Source organism: Ictalurus furcatus, chromosome 10, assembly GCF_023375685.1.
Source record: "Ictalurus furcatus strain D&B chromosome 10, Billie_1.0, whole genome shotgun sequence".
In the NCBI taxonomy this organism is placed as follows: domain Eukaryota; kingdom Metazoa; phylum Chordata; class Actinopteri; order Siluriformes; family Ictaluridae; genus Ictalurus; species Ictalurus furcatus.
In genome coordinates this window covers 11,526,677-11,550,007 of record NC_071264.1, presented here as the reverse complement: position 1 = coordinate 11,550,007, position 23,331 = coordinate 11,526,677, and the positions used below count along the sequence as shown (strand labels likewise).

The 23,331-nt window shown below is 37.1% G+C and overlaps 1 protein-coding gene across 1 annotated transcript in view; it reads left to right on the top strand.

Moving 5' to 3' along the window:
- Window positions 1-23,331, top strand: part of LOC128613922 (inactive N-acetylated-alpha-linked acidic dipeptidase-like protein 2) — a 159,752-nt gene that overhangs the window by 46,543 nt on the left and 89,878 nt on the right. The gene's annotated exons all lie outside the window — the stretch shown is intronic.

Below are 23,331 nucleotides of genomic sequence, written 5' to 3'. Positions count from 1 at the left end.
GGATATTAAACAAGTACATTTACATTTATTCATTTAGCAGACCCTTTTATCCAAAACGACTTACAAATGAGGAAATACAAGCAAAGCGATATATGAAGCGAAGAACAATACAAGTAGTGCTACCATGCCAGATTTATAATCGAATTCTAGTGAAGCAAAGTGCACAGAGTGGTGGTGTAAGAGCCAGAGTCAGTTTGAAAATTTATTTTTTTAAATTTTTTAAAATAATGTTGGAATTTTAGGAGTTAGGTAGGTGTTCACGGAAGAGGTGGGTCTTTGGCTGTTTTTTGAAGATAGTGAGAGATTCTGCGGTCTGGATTGAGGTTGGAAGTTCATTCCACCACTGAGGAACAGTTAGTTTGAATGTTCTTGAAAGGGACCTTGAGCCACGCTGAGTAGGCACTACTAAGCATTGGACGTTAACCGATTGCAGATTGTGTGAGGGAACGTAAGCCTTAAGGAGAGTGTTGAGGTAGAGGGGTGCTGTTCCGGACAAAGTCTTGTATGTGAGCATCAAGGCCTTGAATTTGATGCGGTCGACTACAGGAAGCCAGTGGAGGGAGATGAAGAGGGGTATGACATGAGTCCTTTTGGACTGGTTGAAGACGAGGCGTGCTGCTGCATTCTGAATCATTTTCAAGTAAGGAATAAAACCTGATGGGGTGTGCTGTCATAGGAAATGATAGTTGTCAGTGACGGTGTGATGTGGTCTAACATGTAGTGGAATTATGGTCACAACCCAAAGTTAACTATTTTCCTTTATACAACAATTATATCTGGTCAACTAATTTGATTCGTCTAGTGGCGTTCCAAGAGTGAATATATTTCCTATAACCACACTGGGACATTTCACTATGTGTATCACTGTGCTCGTCTGTGTTTGCCAAGTAAAATTCCACTTCCTAGTTTGAAACGGTTACTGCAGTAGATTTAGTGACATCATCAGCGGATATGCCAAATGATACTTTTTAGAAATATGACATTTGGCTTAAAATATGAAAGCTTGTCAGATGAAGATGGAATGGAAGAAGGATCACCAATTTTACAGGAATGTACAAATCAATGTGAGCTATAAAGTGAGTTCTTAGGGATCTATTTCTGAAAATAAACCTGATTAATAATTTATTATTATTATTAATTATTAATATATGAACATACAAAAAAACAGAACATTTGGCCATATTTTGTTGGAAACATACTCAATATTAATTTAATGTTTTTAGAACTGTTGTGTAAAAGCAATATCACACTCGTAGCTGTTCCATACTGAATATTGGCATGGTTGTGATTAGCTAAAACACTCGGCCATCATAACATAGCAGTGCTGATATTCTGTATAACTGCACTCTTAATTGTGCGATATTTCTTAAATAGCAGCAAAACCTGATGTGTTTTATTGTTCTTATTCCACAGCTGTTTGCCATCTCTGACCTTAAAAAAAACCATACTAAATAACTACGACATGTATTTTAATCATGTATAGTTTTAATGTTTTTATAGTTGTTATGTTTAAATGTTTGTGGATTGTCCCCAAAACAATTTTGTTCCTGTTAATTTTTTGCTATAGTAGTTTCCTCCCACTTGGCTCTTTTATTTCCTCATGCTTGAAGTTAATAAAACAAAAGAAAACACAATTAATGTTACAGAGAAACCACAAAGTCCCCGGTCCTCAAGGCTTTCCCATGTTGGAAAACATAAAGTTACAGCTTTATCTCTGACTGTTGGAAATCACCAACACTGGAGACTCCTTCCAAACATGTTAAATGAACAACTTCACACAGAAAGCTTCACCATATCAACAGTTACACATTTATGTGGAACATCCAGCATACAAGCACCCGTGCAAGTTGTTATTAAAGAAAGGACTTCCATCCATCCATCCATCCATCCATCCATTTTCTATACCGCTTATCCTCTTCAGGGTCACGGGGAAACCTGGAGCCTATCCCAGGGAGCATCGGGCACAAGGCGGGGTACACCCTGGACAGGGTTAAAGAAAGGACAGTGCAATAGAATGAGTACATTATTAAAATGTGTCAGATATGCTGTTGTGGTCAATTTAAATCAACCCCTTCTTCCTAATTAGAATGGAAAATTCAACAGTTCTATGGTATAAATTGTTATAAATGCACTTATAATACATTATGAATACAGAACTGTTATAAAAGTGTTCATAATAGTTACTGAATAAGTGGAATAATTTGAATGACCAAACAAGGTTATACTTGAAATAGGAGTGTCATAAATATATTGAAATTTATGATCTATTGAAATCTATAGAAGTCTTGACTCTATAACCTTCATAGACTTAATTATCCTTTTGCTTCTCTTCCTCTCCTTTGCTTAATTTACTGAAACCTCCCCTTTGTTTATCATGGGGATGTAGTGATTGCCTCTAATATATGAAGCCAATGGGTGAAAATGATGACTGACATGTGCTTATTGTTTAACAATGCACTTTCAAATGATTTAGTGCCAAAATGTTGTGCTATTAGAGCTGGGCACGTAGAAGTGGATCTGTATCAGTTGCTAGCCCAGGAGGGACACACCACTGCAGTGTTTAGTATTCGACCTCATTTAGCACACTTGATTCAAGTTATCAGCTAATTAGCCAGGATTAGAAGAGGGAAAACACTGATCTGTGCAGGGATGTGGCCACATAGGACTTGAAATTGACACCCCATGTCTAAGGAGTCATTTACCTTAACCCCTTATAATCATGTTTTTTTTTAATTCTGCCGTTCACTTAAAAGTGGATTATTAATAATTACTAGGAGTTATTCAGTAAATAGTTCATACTATTAATATAATGAATAGGAAACGTTTATATGATTGGAGAATGAAAGTATGCATTCACCAATGGGTGTTTAAAGGAATATTCTGCCCTGAAACACATTATATTACGATGTACTTAGTGATTATGATGTACTTAGTGATTCTGGTGCTAATCTGTTGATTAATGCTGTATTTTTGTTATTTTGATAAGAAGTTAGTGCTTGTCTACCATGATGATGTCACACAGGGACATTGCTAGTGCAGTTGCAATGGCATTTAAGAAGAGAAAAAAATTCTGTGATTTCAAACATAAGGGATAAAGGTCAGGTTTCACTGTTAGCTCCTCATAACAAAAGAGCAAGAGCTTTTTTTCTTTTTTTTTTCTTTTTTTTTCTCTCACACATTTTTTTATGTCATATTAATGAGAAATCCAGTGTTGAACAAGTCAAGAAAGCAAACAAGGGGCACCAAGTTCCAGAATGCAGTGCAGCCATATGACCTAGTTGTGCAGATGCTACAATCCATTGTAGGCAGAACCTGGAAAGTTCCAAGGTGATTTTACTTTGTTCTGAACACTTTCCAGTGCCTTGTCTTGGAAAAACATGGATGCCCAGAGCAAGATCATATTTGTATGGATAGTCTCTTAATTTGATAGTCATAGAAAAGATTATTCATAAAATGATCTGTCACAATGGTCTCATTGTGTTAGGAAAACTGGGCTTAAATCAATGGAATTGCTTTACAAATCAAAACAAAGCCATTAAAACACCATTTTCGCTAAACAAAAGCTACATATCAAGTAAAATCAAGTTTTCAATCAGGTATAAAATTATATGCTGTAATATGGTAATATGAGGGAAATATGTTTACTGATGAATGTGTGCTACCTTGTTGTTGTGATGTCAGGTATGTTTATTTCAGAAACAGTGGGCTAGGTGGATGTTTCCAGTCGAGTTCCTAAATGGGAATTCTGAATTGAATGACTGTTCTATTGCACTTCTTCATGTTGGAGGTTGGTTCTTCTGAGTACAATGGCTTGCAGCATGAGTTCTGGCAGGATGTGATTTGGAACAGTGTGTAAAAATATTTTTGCTACTGTTGAACTGAAGAAATGGCACTTCAATTTTGCATATGTTCTCAGCTTTGCTGCAATTCCTTATAGTCTAAAAGACCAAAAAGGTCCATGTTCATAATATAGCCTTTTTTTGTAATGCAGCAAAAACGTTGACATAATAATAAAATTGACATAGTAATAACAGCAATATATTGATATGTGACATATTAGTTATGTACTACAGAAAAGAGTATAGAGATCTAAAATGCTAAAAATCCATTAGAGGCCTACTGTGACTCTTACGGCTAATTCACTGAATGCATTTTCTTTACTCATAACATGCTTGGTCACTGGCATTTGACATTTGGGTCATTGAATATACTGTACACGCTAGGGATGTACTGAATATGAATATATTACATGGGATAAATAATGTTTTAAATGGATGCAAATACAGATATGAATAGGAGGCACACTATTTATTTATTTATTTATTTATTTATTTATTTATTTATTTATTTATGAAAGCCAGACAGGATTGACAGGGCAACTGGTTGAGACTAGAGGTGTGCAATGGGATTGTGAAGCATACACTATAAAGCCAAAAAAGCAATGTGTGGCACTCACAAATACCTGTCTGGTCAGTGTTGTATTGGTTTAAATTTGGCTAAAGGTTTGTTTATATTATGGGAAATAGAGCCAACTAAATTTTATTAGAAAATATCAAGTACAACTATCAGGTACACACAACAATAATGACTGCACAAGCATTGACTAAAAAAACGAACTAATCCTCCAGTCTTATTAAATGACTGTTTGCCACTAGAAATTCCAAAAAATCTTATTACACAAGCAGTTATTTTACTGCTTGTGTATTTATCAACTTGGGTTTGATAGCACTGACTTAAGAGCGTGTGAACTAAAATATACTGTAAGCCTTTTTTTTTTTTCGGGCTCCATAAAAATGCTGGGTTTATCAATTCTAAATGTCATGTACATGATTTTATTTGCCCTGGGAAATGAGATAGTGGACTTTGAGATTTTATCTACTTTAGCAGCAGGGTGATAGATCTACATTCTTTTAGATGTGAAAAAATCTTTCTAACAAAATTCTGCACAAAAGACTAGATAAAGAGACTTTAATCAGCAAGCATGTTATATTCCCTTTATTCCTTATCAGGATATGAATTTATTGAAAATAAAACACACAATGTATTATTAACCTAACAGTGGAGATTTTGTCAAAAAAAAAAATCCTTATTAGCTGTTAGCTGCTTTATCTAGTTGTGTAGCATCATTTTAGTGTCCCACTTTCTCCATTCACAATGTACAGATTACCATCTGCTTGAGAATATAGCATAACAGTACAGTATGTAGCCCTATCTAACCACTGCTTCTTCTCTGAGAACATGTTCCTCTCACTGACCTATTTGAAGGTACAGAGAATTTGCAGTCTGGTGATATGAAGCCAGACTATTTATCCCTCTTCTCTTGACATGGGCCCTTTGAGGAATGCAGATTACCTTCAAGAGTACATTTTTCAGCAGTAGAAGCATGGACTAATATAGCTTTCTCTCCCATGTTATATATGGTGTGGTGAGCCTGCTACATTTTAGCAATGTGTAAAATGGGATTTGTAAGATTTCTGACTATGCACAGGGGAAAAAAAAGGGACGGTCTACTATCAATAACTTCCTGTACTTGTTCATGAAGGGCACCAATATTTATGGAGGACGTTATGAAAATGAGCATATAAAAAAAATGACATGCAATAAGTGACATTTTGAGCTTAAATATACAGGAGCATTACATAGTTTTATGTTTAGAGTTTTTAACAGCTTTAATAGTTTCATTGTTATAGCTTTTTTCCCCAACACATTTTTTTTAAGTAGTGGTTCCAAACTTGGTAGTACCCTTACAATTTATATTCTGTGACTTCTGACCTGAGAGAATTAAAGCACAGAGTATTTTTTTATATAATGTCTAACAAGGTTGGTTAGTCTTGTAGAGAGTAGTAGTAGTTTAGGTTTTTAGGTTTTTTATAGTAGTTTAGGTTTTTATGTGTAAACTTCCCACTTCAGTCAGACGACAGGGTTTAATTTCCAATCCGGAGACTGAGATAGTCATTGCAAAACACTGATTTTGTGTATTGTAAGTGTTTCTGTGTTGATTTGGAAGTATGTTTGGATCATCATCTTGTTGAAAGCTCTTTCTATGCTCTAAACGTCCTCGCAGAGGCAACCAGGTGTTGGCTGAAATTTGTTTGTACGTGGCAGAACTAATCTTCACATGACTGACTGAACCCCCAGCCATGAAACAGTCATGAATAGTTGGTATTGCTCCCATTCGATGGGAGGTACCAGAGGTTTCACATCATCATCATTATCTTTACTATATGGGGGGGAAAGTGTTCTCATGGCTCCAACTGTTTCAGACAAATGAAACTTGTTTATTATTTTATACCCATTTCCTTATTTGTGCAGGTCAACAACCATCTGTTTATTTTGTGTTAAAAATTATTTGGTTTTTCCCACAGATGGATGGATGACAAAGGGATTTTACATGGAAAATGACATTGATAATTAGTTCTTGGAGACTAAAAAAAAAAGACTATTTGTTTAAATATTCCATAGGCATGTCATGTCTATTTTGAAAATATTGTTACATACTTGGTAAAAAAAAGTAGTTCTAATAAATATTGCTTTTGTTAAAACACAGATAAATAGTTTACCCTATATTTTTAGTGGAAACATTTAATCACTGTGTTTTTGTGTGCATTATTGTAATATTTACTTTATGCAATCATTTTGCTAATTTTCGATGAGCACTTATATTTTTCTTTATTTTCCATTTTTAAAACAAATGCACTCATAGCACTGATTTAAGAGTGCTATGGGGTATAGTATTTGTTATTAACACCAGTTTAAACAATAGACATTATATTAGTGAAATATGAATGGGCTTTTTTTTTTTCTCAAGCATACTTTTATAACTCAGCCTTACACTGTATTGGGATTGCAAGATTTGTTAAATATACAATAGGTGTGTGAGTCTGCCATTATTGCATTTTCTCTTCAATACACTTTCTTTACTGGCCCATTATTCTCCTTTCTGGCCTCTGAGAGTTTATTTGTTGCTCTATAAAAGCTCTGGGTGTTTGGGGTTTCATTATTCGTGGCCTGTAAAAGTGTACTCTGCCATTGTGCCTTTTGTTTTTGTTTGCATTGAAATAATCACAAATAGATTAAGCAATCTGGAGGGAATTTTAAATCCATTGAAGGATGAAAGTGGTCACTGCATTAAACCCAAAACACAGGCTTAAAACCCAAACTGCAAACATCTGCCCAGAATTTAAATAGACCGTTTTTCTGCCTCTTTCATGGCAGTTAAGTTTTACTTCATTCTTTTTATGCATTTAATAAGAGTGGCTTCTAAATGAATGTCATTCTTTTGAGAATTTTCTTTAAAACTCACATAAAAGTGTTGTCTTTTAAATGCATTATGCGTCCAGCATTCTTGTGTGCTTCAGCAGATTTACTTGTTGACTTTAAATTCCACTATCCCGAACCTCCCATAATTTCTTGAGAAATTGCACACAATAGGTGGGAATATGGTGAGGCACAAGTAAAATTAACTGTATGAAAGTTAAGGAGCCATGAAATTAAAGAGTATGGTTCCTTCTCAGTGTGCACACTTCATTGCTAGAGGAGTAGTGTGTTTGCAAATACAATGGCTCTGGATCAGAAATGATGGTATAATATTAGTTATGCAAACAATTATTCTTGCGAATGGTCCATGTCATATAGGGGCCATAAATTACAGTTTCATAAACTGTGATATATTTTTTTATTCCCTAGTAAAGAAAACATATTATTGGAAAAGATTTCAAAGGGCATTTCTTTGTAAGCGAGCCAGCATTCAGAACTAAATGCTAGTGACCTAGCATTTGAAATAGCATACAGTATGTGCGGGGCGGGGGGGGGAAATCATATTTTGTTTATTTTCTTAGATTATTAAGCATGATATTTGTCACAGTATATTCCCTAAAGAGGTCCCAAAAAAGGATACATCTGTAATAGCTTTAAAATTTGAGGATTTATTAGCAACACTGTTTACTGTTTTTTAAATTAATTACAATTAACCACATGCACATTAATTAATAAAATAAATGAAAGTTGATTTAAGTTTATTGTTCGAATAAGCACTTAGTTTGGCATTGCTATTTTTTAACCCATTAAAAAAACTCCATTACTTTGATATATTTTACTGTGATAATTCAGTTTACTCTCAACCACAGTGGAAGATTAATTGGGCAGGGAGGATGAAATCTATCACACACAGGGAGGTGATTGTTTCATTATAAACCTCTAAATAAAGGCATGGTCAGTGGAGCCCTTTGATGTTGTATATTTTCACTGTCATTTTTCATTTATCCAACATGGGCTCTTATGTACCTTTTACACCTGGGGAAATTAAGTAAAAGATAGAAATTTAAGATTTGTCATAATTAACAAATGGTGAGGAAGTAGTGTTCCACCTAATTTAAAAATAAAAATGGTTTATTTATTTTTAATTTAATTTTTTAATGGAGTTCTTTCAAAGGCACTTTCAAAATGTTTTTGGTGACCTGAGGTGACCTGAATTTTAAAGTAAACTCCTGGTAGGGAAAAATAAATCACTTTGCTGAGAGGTAATGCCAAATAGTTGGCCGATATCCTCAAGATTTGTCCCAAGTACTAAGAGCTCAGCTATGTGCACGTTCCAGCTGAGTGCAACATTTTTATAAACCCCACTGGTTATTGAATGAGGAAAAAAAGAGAACATTTCCATTTATCTACAATATATCTACAAAAACAAAAAGAAAAATGAGATGCAACAAGGCACAGATCCAAAAACATAAGTCAAACTCAACAGAAAATGATGGACAGCCTGAAATTATCCAAAAGCAAGAAGTGCTTCTCGGTCTCTAGACTCTAGATGAAGAAGGCACGTAATGACATATGGCAGAAATAATTTATGGCAAGAATTTTCAAGGATTTTCCAAGCAATCTGGCAGAGTTACAACAGATTCAGTATGTTAAGCCAAAAAAGAGCAGGAGGTTTAGTTATGAATATTGCAAATGAGATGATCCAAAAGATGTTCAGAGGAAACACGAGGTTGGAGTGAGTTAGAAAGGTAAATAGTGGGCATACATATTAGTAGTGATAAATATATTTATAAGTTTAAAATCATTGCACTTATGCAAAGGAAGTGCTTATTTGCATACCTGCGAGCCCTCATAGCTTCCTATTCATATAAGTATTAAATATAATAACATATTAAATATATTATTTATATAATAAATATACAAATATTATTTGGGTGTTTTTATTAACTTTGTTTTGTTAGATTAAGTGTCTGGTTGTATGTGCCAGTACGGTGGGCCATTAGCGCAAAATACATTAACAAACCAAAATCGCACCAGCAAATCAGAAAACACAACAGCAAATTTGGAAATACAAAAGCAAATATTGGAAAAAAATGCATCAGCAAATTTGAAACAACAGCAAACAAACAACAGTATAAACAGAAAGGGTAGTTCCTTATTTTATACCACATGCTTGTTGTTGATCTGTTACAGCTGTTACTGTTACTGAGAGACTGCAGAAAACAGAGAGTTGGAGAACTTTCACACTAATGGATCTACTAATGCTTTTAATGGTGCTTATTTTTTTTATCACAATTTTATTTTAGAATATTGTGTTGTTGTGTTTTTAGTTTTGACATTTTCACTTATGGGCCACTCTTGTTTCTACACTAAATATAAATACTTTACACTTCATAATGCCAGTAGGTGTCATGTTTGTTTGTGTTTACAGTACAGTGGCAGTCTGGTGAGTTTCGCTCTCCCTGCCAGTTTTCACTGGTTAACCAGTGGTGCAGCTAACCACCAATTGTTGGGTGCTGTAAGCATGTGTTGGCCAATAAAAACCCAAATCCATTATTTTTTTTACAATGCTTTCTGGGCAAGTTTTTGGTTTATTGACATCACCTTATGTTACTTTTGATAATGGAACATCTGTGAGACCTACCTTGCACACTAAATGACTTTAAATAAATGACTTTTTTTATTAATTTTATGTTAAGTGCTTTGCAATCAACTTTATATTCATGTTGCTTTCTGTACTTGTTGCTCCATTATTATTATTTTTTTTTAAATCTGACATGAATATGTGTATGAAGGGAGGCCTGTTGTGTCCACTGTAATATATCTAATTTCTTCAGTAAAATGAATGTTCATGAGATAGATTTTTCTAGATGATCACACCCTCTTACACAGCAAGCAGCTGTCAGCTCTTGATGCCTTTGGCACCAAGGCTTCAAATTATGGCTCCCAGGATGGAAGGACTTTAAATGTAGATTAAAGACAAGTTTCAGCAGTGTGAAATATGGCCACCTTTAGTAACACTGCTACTTGTAGCTAGTTCCAGAAGCTGGAAATGAGTGATAAAGGGAAAGTGTGGAAGTATGGTTCCCACAATGTAGTCACAATCTGCCGTTGTATGGTAATGCAGGCTTGTTATGCTTTCAAGACTTTTTGATGCTTCGTAAGAGGAACAAGTGGCTACCTTTATTTAACTAAAGTGTCAGATCCCGGCATGTGGGCTCCCAAGCAAGATATCATAAGGCTGTCCTAATGTGTTCTGATGAAACTGCAAGAGAGCAGCACTAAGCCGGTTGTTGAGGCTTTAAGTGTGCAGATAGGTCTAGCAGAGGGGCTGCTTTGTTAGCGTAATGGCTGTCAGGTGGTGTTGATTAGTCCATTGTGCCTACACTTGAGGCTGGCCTGCTTTGCTCAAAGCATTGCTCTACCATATTCAATCCTTTTTCTGTGTTCTTTGAAAGAATTCAACTCAAACTAGCGTTCAACAAGGTTTTGATTAAGATTGCTAATTAACCCTTGTTTGAATGCTCAGCGGAACCCTCACACACTAGGCAGTGAAGTTTGAACCATTAGCCTTAATTTTCTCCCCATTTCCCCACATTTTTCCATCTTTAGATCAGCCCGTGCCTGTTGTGTAGGCGTATGTTGACATGGTGCCATTTCCCTTCCCAGTAGGACTGATCCTTTGTCTGCATGGCATAATCAATTTAAGAGTTTGTCTTGGGTCATTATTACCTGCTGCAGAGCCATCTGTTGATGAGGCTTGAAGGAGGTGACTGCCAACATGCTGGAGCAGCGGAGTGGATTGAAATGCAGAGGTTTGTAGCACAGTGTACAAAAGGAAGGGAGAGGAGGGATTGGAGCCAGCAGGATGTCTAGAAAGACCAGCCTCTTCGTATTCCCAAATGGGCATGAACGTATTTAAGAGTAGCATGTCTAAATGTGAATAAGCACCCCATTATATCTCTTCAAAGAAGGTCTGGCTAAAAGCTTTTGCCTACTTCAGGCCCACTATAATTAACTCTTCTGATGAGTTTAGGAGTTTTGTGACTTTTACTTAGTCTCTCACAGTAAACGCTTTATCCTGCTCAGGGTCATGGTGAATCCAGAGACTATACAAGGCAGGAACACACCCTGAACGGGGTAGCCAGTACATCACAGCGCACCATGCACAAACATTCACACACAGAGGCCATTTAGCATAGCCAGTCCACCTACTGGTATGTTTTTGGGAGGTGGGAGGAAACCTGAAGGGAACTTACAATACACAGCACAGAGCGTAACCTGAGCTCAGGATCTAACCTGGAGCTGTGAGACTGCAACATTACTCACTGCACCACTGTGCCACTCCCTATTACATCTACCCCTTACATATGAACAAAATTTGCAATCACAATGGCTATAAAAATGTCTACACACCCCTATTGGAAAAGTTTTTGTGAAGTAAAAGAATGACACTAAGATAAATCATGTCGGATCATTTCCCACCTTTAATGTGCAATTGCAAAGTATACAAATAAAGTGAAGAATAATCAGAAACTTTTTAAGAGAATAAAAAGAAAAAACATGTTGCACAAGTGTGCACACCCCCTAAACCAATACTTTGTTGAAGCACCTTTTGATTTTATTACACCAATCAGTCTTTTTGGTTAAGAGTCTGACAAATCTTGACTTGGCAATGTTTTCCCATTTCTTGCAGAAACATTCTAGATCCATCAAATTGTAAGGGCATCTCCTTTGTACAGCACGATTCAGGTCACCCCATAGATTTTCAGTTGGATTAATGTCTGGGGTCAGGCTAAGTGATTCAGAAACCTTGAACTTCTTCCTTTGCGGATTTTGATGTATCCTTTGGGTCATTATTGTGCTGAAAGGTGAAATTCCTTTTCATCTTCAGCTTATTAGCAGACACCTGAACGTTTTGCACTAAACTCGGCTGGTATTTGTAATTCATGATTCCCTCCGCCTTGATAAAAGCCCCAGTTCTGGCTGAAGAAAAGCAGCCCTAAAGCATGATGTGGCCACAGTGGTGTTCTTTTGTCAATGTGATTTTTTTGCACCAAACATACCTTACTGCTAGCCACCCTACCACATAGCCCAGACAAGTGAAAAATATGAGAGATTGTTGTCACATGCAGAGAGTAATCCATACTTGTCAGATATTCCTTGTAGCTCCTTTAATGTTACTGTTGGTCTCTTCACAGCCTCCCTGGTAAGATTTGTTTTGCTCTTTTGTAAATTTTTGAAGAATGTCCTGTTCTTGGTAATGTTATTGTGGTGCTCCATTTTCTCCACTTGTTGATGGTGGCCTTCACGGTTTTCTATGGTACATCTAATAATTTGGAATTCTTTTGTATCTCTTTCCTGATTTGATTCCTTTTGACAGTGAGACCCTATGCAGGCTTTGTCAGCTCTTTGTGGACCATGGTTTCAGCAGTCAGATGAAACCAAGATGATGTCCATTGGGGTTAAACAGCTATTTATCTTTTCCTATTGTGGTAGTTCAGTGGTATATTACATATCTACTGTATGTGTGTAAAAATAATAGTAAAATACAGGATGGCTTTGCTTTGTGCCTTCTTGCAGGTTCAAAGGTAGAGTTCATTATTTCTGCAGATGACGAGTTTGACAGACATTGTTGCGATCTATCACTGTGTCACAGACGTGGAAGACCTTATTTACACCCGAAGGTGACATTCTGTTTGTGACAGCATTAGGTGGTAATGACTGATCTGTGTAAAGCAGAACACTAGTGAGATACGCTATTTTTAGATTGGCTCTTCTTGTTTGTGAGTGACTTTCACCAAAAAAGGAACTTGGCCAGATATAAATTTGCAGGCAGTGTGGGACACTATCCTTTAATTTAAAAGATGATCACAATTTTGTTGATGAGAACTGCTGATGGTGCAAACGCTGTCCAATTTTAAGCCTTTATTTGTAGCGATGCATCAGCTGGACTGATGCAGTAAATGCACTGTCAGCATTACGACATATTTTGGGTTCTCATCCTCTCATTACTTAGTTTTGCAATGTTAAATTGTTAGTAAGATTCTAAAGGGAATATCACTTTTACACAATTAAGGTAATCTTATAAGTTTTACGCTTTTGGGAAACTCCCCCAGGCAACGTCCAATTAATGCCTTGACTATGAAGTTAAGCAGTAACTATAAAGTCAAGTGAGTAGCATATGGCCTCCTCATTGGGGATTATTGCTTAATACTTTAATCTTTAACTGTTGCCTGCAAATTAGGTTAGCATTTAATTTACTGTGCAGATTATGTTCGATTACCAAAATTATACCCTTGCTGGGGTGAGGAAAGAGCATAGGCCCCACTCTTTAATTGAAATCTATATAATAAGACTGGTACAAAAAAATCATGGGAGCTGTCATTGACTTGCCATGACAGTTTACATCCATAAGTGTCATGTTACCCGGTAAAAGCTTTAATAACTGCCATAATGTGCCATAATGATGCCATGACAGCTTATGATTTTCATATTAAATACAAATTTTCTCTCAGTATAGAAAACATCTAAATATATTTCTTCTTGGCTAGCAGTTGTCCACGTTTTCTAATATTGGAAAAAAATAGTTTCATCATGTCATATGGCTAGTAAATAACAATTTAGACTATGCCTATAAGCATGGGCCATATTCATAGTAGGCAACTGAAGTCCAAAATTTACATCAATATTTATGAAGGGACAAGCCGTATTTATTCCGAGATGGGTTATGCAGCTGCTTAAGTCAAGTTTCTAGGTGTGAGATTCAGATAATGCAAATTAACTGCATGTAGTATTTATTTCTGTTTTCCATTTTTACATATAACATCCTAAATGTCTATTACTAAGCACGTATTATGCCAAATGTCATGACTGCATTATCATGCTGCCAAAGACATCGCAGTGACATTATTATAACTCATTTCGTTTATATTAATGTGCCTGTGCCTTTCTGTAATTACAACTTAAGGACTTGTATAGTAGACAGTCGACATAATCTAAGGCTTATAATAATGTAATTTTAAAAACATGTTATTTAAAAAAGTAAAACATGTAATTTTTCACATGGTCAAGTTTTTTTTAAAAATTTATTTATTTTAGGAGATTTATTATAAACATTTATTAAAGCCATCTCCATTGTCAGCTCAGTCAGTAAGTTTTCCACCATGAGAGAGTCTTCCTGACAAAGGACTTTGTGCTTTCTGGTTTGGATAAGCTGCTTATTAACTTCATAAGAGAAAAAAAGACACTGGTGAGGGAATGACTGTTTATTCCTGCTATAATGTAATTAATAACAGGCAAGAGCGTAACCATGGTATGGACGTTGGGGGGGGGGTTTGATACTGAAAATTTGCATATTTAGAACATAGTTTTAGGATTACAGTTACCGTTTGAATTCACGTGATTTCTGAGTGATAGAAGCTCCTACAGCATGGGGAAATTGTGGGGTGCTGTGGAAGTCATGTAGGCAGATGTATTCTCTGCTCCATAACCTACAGTGAAACCTGCTACACCAAGTAGAGGCGAGCTAAGATGTGTGCAGGCAAACCACACACGCTAACATTTAAACATGCAGTCACGACTTTTAAACAAACTCAGAAAGGATGGCTACCTATGAAACAAAATTCAACACTATATATGTTGTAAATACAATTTCCCCACGGATGCTCCCAAGCAATGCTGTGCTGCCTGCATTGTGACCAGGTACCATTATTCTCCCAGAAGAGTAATGACTGACTTAGATGATCATTTTAATTTGATAAACTGAATATTCTGTTGGTGTAACTGGTGACACTTATTATGTTAATGTCATCGTGCTGTTTAGCTTGCTATGTAATAAGTGTACAAAGTGTACAACAATATATAGTGTTAACCTGAAACGTTAGCTATGTAAAGGGTACTGGAGTTTTCTTTTCTTAATTCTAAAGACAAACTGCCATAACTAGTTCTGAATGGATAACTACAATATGGCCACAACTCAGACGTTAGTTCCATATCTCTCGTTGCCAAGCTAGCACATCACAGCATTATGCTGAGCCTTATATTTGTAAAATCACTTAGTTGTCCTTAGCCCAAATGTAGTGTAAAGGAACGAAATGCTGTGCAACTTTCCTCGCGTTTATAACAGTCTGTCACAACGTGAGGGTTCACTGCGAACTCGGCGGGAGGATATGCAAGTGAATGTAACGTTAATGGTCAAAAACTGGAACTGACGTTAGCCTAGCCTACTTCGTAGGTGTGCAAATATCAAAAGTTAATTGACGTTCTTAAGAACAAACCAAGCCATGGTATGATGCCTTCTATACTAAGCTAAGGTTACCTACTATTTAGGTATATAGTTACCTACTGTCTGAAAAAAGCTTGTATGTTCTGCTGCACTTTTCTATGCTTGGCTGCTGTCTCCATTTCTTACAGCCTGAGCTGCTAAAATATATCATCGAACTTGCTTTGAGTATGGGCGCTACCAAGTGTACAATTGGAGGGGGGGGGGGCACACACCTATTTTCCTTAACAAACAGAAATATATTAAAAAGTAATAGACATAAATAAATAGAATAGATGAAGAAAAGACAGATCCGTTGGCAGGGTACATTAAAGGGGGACATATAGAAAATATTTTGTACTGTATATTGGGGGGACAGAATGGTATTTCCTCAATACTGGGGGGACACGACCCCCCCCAAAGAATGCATGGTTACGCCCATGATAACAGGAACTAACTTATCTCGTGGACATTCCACAACATTAAATGTGACTATAAATGATTAAAAACCACACCAGGATGGATGTACTGTTATTGGAAAAAAATTAAGTTCAAGGTGATAACGGTAACTCTGCTTCATGTCTGGCCACATCATACCTCTTGTCATGGATTATTTTCTTATAACAGCATGCCCTGTTATGTGTTATTCCTTACATGATAACAAGGAAGAATAAGGAACGAACGAAGAAAGGGCTTCCATGTTTGCACATTGGCTTTATTAATGTAAATGGTTGTTTTAGCTTGTAACATGACATGGCGCTATTAATGCATTCCCATTTAGATGTTAGGCAGCTGCATTAAAACAGCATGTTCCTAGCTACAAGCACAATTGCACAACAAACAAATATCAGCAGATTGCTATATAAGCATATCAGCGTCTCTGATGTTCCCATTGAGTGGTCTACAAGTTGACTGATGAGTCTCCAGAGTTCACTCAAATCAGAGTTGCATTGGCGTTCCAGCCATTTACACAGTTAAGGGATGTCTGATGGCAGGCAAGCGCTCTCTTTCTGTCCATCCTGATTACGTTGTCAACAAAGCATGTTATGTTTCCGATTGAAATCGGATGGCACACACATACATAGTCTTACAGAATTCTTTCTTGGCACTGAGGGTGCAAATCAACAAACACTTACTGTATCTTTCACCCAGACAGCTATTCAGTGTTAGATTTATTCTCCTATGGGAGAAAGCATTGGTAAAAGAAATCAAAACACTATAGCTATGTGTGTTCAGCTTTAGCCATCACTTCCACAGATTTTCACAGTGATTTTGTAATAAATAAATTTTAGTCTAATCCTAAATATAATCATATGAAGGCATTAATCTCTTTGTTTATCCAAGCTGTGATGTCTGTCTTTTTATCTAACGTGTCAGATCCTCTGTTTCAGCCAGTACAAATGGACGCAATATCTCTCATCGCAGTTTAGCTTGATAAATGGACCCAATAACCCTGATCCCGCTTTAGAGCTGTTGAAAACGAATGTTTGCTCTAACTCTTTGTCCGGTTCTTTCTCGTCTAACTGAATGTAATGGATGCAGGTCATTGATCGGTTGCTCCGCTTGATCCGTCTCAGCAACAGGTGATTCGTCTTTTGAAGCTGATTTATCTCTATTGTGCTGCTAATGCTTTTACCTTTTACATATTGAGTAGAATGCTCAAATGAAGCCCGTTTGTGTAACCTGACTTCTAATAAGCAGGGTGAACGTGTATTTCTTACATCTGTTCCAAGAATTAGAAAAAGGACCCACATCAGTGCTTTATGCTCTCGTTAACGAATGGTATTGCTTTGCAGGAAGGCTTATTTTTGATGGCTGTCTCAGCTGTGGTGTTTTTTATGAATATTCAAAATTATAGCATGCGATTGATTTTTATATTCCATGTAAGAAGACACATTTGCTCTATGGATACACTGCACAGTGACTACAGAATCTAGGAGAATAGGCATGTTCATCTGGCTTCCGGCGCACATTGTGTGATGTGAATGAAGATTTTAGAAACTGCAACTTATTCTTTTATTCTTGTCTGTGCTACATTACAGAGTGGAGTTTTTCCTTCTTGGAAGGCCAGAGAATTATTTGCACCTTGTATCAATGAGCAATTATAATTTGATAAACCAAATGTGTCTTTTTGTGAAATCTCAGTTAGCTTTTTCTTTACAGTGGTGGAGAAAAGTGCAGTTCTTGTACTTCTTGCTAGAGAACTTCTGTTCTGAGCTGCAGATTGCAAATCTTTGTTACAGCTATAATGACTGGCATCTGTTTTTACATTGTCCGAATTAAGGGCTTTGAAACATCTAGGCCCTGAAACAAGCACAGATTTGTGCACACTAAATGACATATACTGTAGTTACTGTATATGCAAAAGAAACTGGGCACCCCAGCTAAATAACATACAGTATTTTGTTGATTTTTTTTTTCATGTGAACAGAAGTAATCACAACCTCTACAGCAAAGAAATAAAACATTTTCTGCAAATATTAATGCAATCTCTTTACATTTGATGAATTAAAAAAAAGAAGGAAAAAAGTAATTGTGGCACGTGCAAAAACGCAAAAATGCCTTTTGTAGCAAGCTAGGAGTCTTTCTATTCCTATTATTTAATATTCACACACTCTTCCTTGTGGAACACTTCTAATTTGGAGATATTCTTGCTGTCTTGCATGTACAGCATGGTTAAGACCTACTCACAGATTTTTAATGATGTTCAAGTCACGGAACACTGATCACCTTTCCAAAAGCTCCCGCTTACATTTCTTAAAGTGGTTCATGGTGGGTTTTCATGTATATTTTGGAACACTGTCCCATTGTAAAAGCCGATCTCTTTTCAACTTCAGTTACTTGAATGACTGTGTCACATTTGCGTCCAGAATTTGTTGATATTGACTCGAATTCATTCTTGCATCTACCTGTGCAATGTTTCCTGCTTACCTGTGCAATCCACCCTGATGCTTAACATTTGGCAAGCTGTTCTTTTCATCAAATGCTGCTCCTTTTTTAATTTCCAATTATACCTTTGGTGATTGTGGCCATTTTTATTTCATCCTCATCTGGCGTATCTATATATTGTTTTGCATCAGATGTTCACTCTTGTGCTGAGGTTGCAGATAAAGTTTCCTTATGATGACTTTCCCATTCAGATCATGTTTGTGCAAGCAGTGCTACATAGTAGAACGGTTCTTAGACTTTACAGTTGGAAGGGTATTCGAACCTTCGCACATGCCACAATTACTACTTTATTTTAAAGGTAACTGTGCATTGACATTTGCAAAAAAAATATTTTTTAAATGGTTCTGAAAAGGTTTGTTAATGCCCGATGAGGTTGGAGAATACATGGCAAGGGATCTTACATCATTCTTCCATACAGAATCTCTCCAGATCCTTCAAATTTCGAGGTCCACTCTGGTGGACTCTCTGCTTCAGTTTTGGGCTCCTACTAATTGAGTATTATTGTAGAACTATGAGGCACTCAGAAGGATAATCAGTTAAAACACATGCCTACCTGTTTCAGCCATTAAGGCCTTCATCAAGTTTCAGAGTAATATTTCCTTATTCAACAGAGTTCTCTAGAAATGAGCATAGATTTGTGTACATCCAGGTTAGTATTTCATATTCCCTCTTATACGGGAATGCTCATATTGCTCAATTGAAGGACTAACGAACTGATAAAGTGTACATGTACAGTGCCCTCCACTAATATTGGGATATATTTCTGTACACCTAGCAGCATGCTATGCAGATGGTTTTTGATTACTCTGAAACCCTTGATAAAGCGCACAGAAGAAAAGTCAAAATGTCTCATAACATTTCCAGTATGCAAGATGGCACACCTCCATGCCACAACCTAACAGAGTTCGTGAAGGCTTGATGAGGAACAACACTATAGATACTTTAGCTTTTAGGAGGACTGTGTGTTAGCATGCTTACCCATAACCCCCCTCTCTGCCTGAGTATGCACATGAATAAAGAAATATAAACCAGTCTTTAATTTGTCTAATGTGCATGTGCAGCTGCATATATTTGTTTGCTGGTTGGTCTAAAGTCTATATTAAGTAAATTGGACTGAATAAACATTGTATTGATTTGTTCGCCTTGTTAGAACATTTGAAGAAATGACATCTGAGAGAGAGTTTTCTGATTGTATTTTTCCTTTAATGTGGGCTGGTGAAGGGCATATGGGCATATGTTTTGTTGAGTGTTCCACATTCTTCCCTGCAATATCCTGTCTTTCTCCAATATCTGCAGTGTTTTTTATTGAGAGATCTACTGAGTCATGGCCTTTTGATGTTGTGACAGTTGTGTAGTGTGTGCGGTTTATTGAGCTGCATTGTAGTGAGGAGTTAAGTTTAGTGTTGTCTGAGACCTGTTTGGCTTGGGCTTGGATTCATTTCCTGATAGATGTCGTTAGTCATGCTACTCATGACATGTTGTCTTATCTGCCACAAGCAACACTCCAGCGTTCTCCTTCTGGGAGTGACACTGGATACTCTGCCTGTCTCGACCAATTTCAGCTACATTTATGCAAGGAGAAGTTTTATCAATATTGATGAAGGTGAGCATAAAATGCACAAAAAATATGAAGCATTTCTTGTCTGGATCTTGTATGTGTCAATCACAAGAACAAGGATAAAAAATAAAAATAACATTCCTCAAATCCAATCTAACATAATGTAGCCCAGTGGAAAATGCTGTATGAATAAATTGCTCCTCAAATCTGTCCTTTGGATGGTTTGGAAAATTGATTTAGGCCAGCTTGAATGTGCATAGTGTGTGCACTCCAGCGGCATTCCATTTTAGTGTCACTGTCAAATCAATCTCAGGGGAAAAGTCAAAGATGGTACATTCCATTGGCCTTTAATTGATGGCTCTGTTGTGGTGCTGAGAAGCGTTAAATTGCTGACATTTCTGGTGATTGAATGTCAGCTGTCATTCTGTGAAGAAGAGAGCCGAGCTCCATTGCCACCTGAGCGAATGATGGAGAGAAGAGGACAGGAAAAGAGTGGAAAGAAGAGGAAAGCAGGGAGGAGATGAGGAGAGGAGGGTCAATTCTGCCCAAAATGTTTGACAACCCATATCGTAGCAGGGGTCAAGGGGCGAATGAGGATCTCTTCTCTGCATTCGCATCCAAATTGAAGAAAGGTTTCTGAGCCATACAAACCTGCTCAGTAGCTCGTCGTCATCTCCCTGTGCTTTAGACTCTCAACAACTTAAGCAGTCTATTAAAAACTGCTTGTCATTATGACAAATGTTTTTTTTTTTAATTTTTACATGCACTATACAGCCAGAAGTTTGTGGACACTTTTGTGGAAATTCACATGCAAAATAAGAATTCAATACCTACACTTGAATGTGCTTAAGTAAATATCTAATTGAGTCAGCAATTGCTCACGAGCCCGGATAGCCACTCGTACCTTACCAAACGTACTTTACCTCACAGTACTATGAGACAGAAGTTTGTAGTATAAATGGTTAAATTCATGAATTATTCATTTCATCATTATTTATAGTCCTTTAGTAAAATACAAAGAAATCAACATCCTATTGGATGACAGAATACACTGATTATCATATTTTAACATAACTGCTGCCTCCTATCATCTTCACCATCATCATCTTCCCATTACACATCTTATCTCATTCACTAATTCTTGGTATTTGTTCTCATGTTCATTAAATTGCATACCACAGCAATTTTACGACCTCTTGCCCTTGTCTGTCTGGGCTGATTCTGCAAACAGGGAAGAAAATTAATTTTCCTGTTTCTTAGTGCAATCTGTTCCTTCTCAGATTTCAACTGCAATGTTCACTGAAGAGTTAGTATATATGTAAATCCTGATTTTCTCCATAACCCCTGACTATAACAAGGAGGCGTCGGAACCGGCTGAACATAAACGTAAAACCTTAATAATAAACAGAACGTAAAAATAACACAAACGTAACTCAAACACAAAAACACGCGTCTCTCTCTCTCTCCCCCTCTCTCCCCCTCCCTCCCTCCGGCATCTCCAGCTGTTCCTTATCTTTTTCTCCCGCTGATTAGACACCTCGGCGCCAGGCGTGCATCCTCACAGCCTGGCCCCTCCCTCCTCCTCATCACACTCCTCCGGGCCGGATTCATGCCCCCAGCCTGACGCAAGCTCTCCCACCCCACTTCGGCTGACTGGCCCTGCATCCTTTGAGTGAGATGAGAGACGAGTGGAGGGAGAGGGGAGAGAGAAGGAGCAAGCAGGAGAGAGAACAAGAGGGAAAGAGAGGAGAAAGAGAAGGAAAACTGGTTCTCCGGTCCCCAGACACGCTGTCATCTGGTCCTCGGCCTGCTGGGTAGCAATCCCCCATGATGCCGGGTGATGGCACGGAACCTTTTCAGGCATACGGCAGCAGTTGGAAAGCAGTGACTCCTCCGTCCTTCCTGGCAACCGCTCCAGCACTACCGCCTCCTCCTTGCCCATCGTTGAAAGTTTGTTACATTGGTGCAAGCGGTGCAAGGGAGGACGGAGGAGTCACTGCCGTTCACCTGAAGTTCCAGTGAAGGGAAATCTTTATACTACTTAAGACACCCTATACAACTGTGTGCGTCCAATTTTGTGGCAACATTTTAGGGAAGGTCCATGTATGAGTGTGATGGTCAGGTGTCCACATACTTTTGGCCATATAGTGTACTGTGAATCAATTTCAGTTCACTTTATTGTTCATTACAGTTCATATACATGGTGCTATAGAAATAACATGGCTGTGTTTGAGTGTATGCGATTACCGTGATTGGGGTGCGATTTAACCTTTATAACTCGGGGCTCCCAAATGGTGCAATAGAAAATCATTCATCCTATCATGAGGAGATTGTGAGTTTGAATCCATATGATGCCACACCCATCTATGGCCAGAAGCCAAGGGAGCGCAAATTGGCCATGCTGTCTGGGAGTGATGGTATACTCTCTCTCTCCCCTGTCAAACACAGTAACTCTAGTCAGTCTGGGTGCTTATGATCTAATGCATGCAGAAGAAAGCAGATATTGAGTGGGTTATACTTTATTTTTATAATGTTTCAATGTTGAATCTAAGAAAAGAAATGTGTTAACCCAACTCGCACAAGAATCTCCTTTTTCTGTGCTGACAGTGGCTCCATTTTCTTAAATGAGTAACAGGGTTGAAAGAAACAGGTCTGAGGGTTTTTTTTTAAAGCGTAGAATTAACAAATACACAAAATGTAGGCAACTAGCCCACATTTTATGAGGTTGTGAAGCTTTTAAGTAATGATTTACTTTCAATCAGTGCTTGCTTAACAGTATAGATTGACTTTGTACTTTTCAAGTGATAGTTGTATTTTCAAAGTGACCTTGTCAATTAATACAACAATATCACTGAAAACAAAATTCAAAAAGAATGACCTTAATTTTCTTTTTACCATAGTCTTCAGGAAATTTGAATGATACAGCTTCCTGAACATGTGCTTTGTGGACTATTCCAAACATTTCATGGGGTGACTGTATTCAGGTAACAGGGTTGTATGAATGTTATGGAAGGATAAAATGTTTTATTTTAATAATTTATATTGGACATGGATTCACACATAAATGCAACAATTATAATGTGTTTTGTAAAAGTATTTTAATTGTTATATTTCAAGGTAAAGTGCTGTATAGGTTTTATTAATGTTTTAAGTTATTTATCTGAAATATGCACATCGGTTGTTGTGAAGGACACTTTACCTGTGTTTTAAATGTCTTTTATGTTTACTGTACATATACAATATTATTTCATATTTGGGGCACAAATGGCACCTCATTCATAAAATCACATATTGACCAGCACTG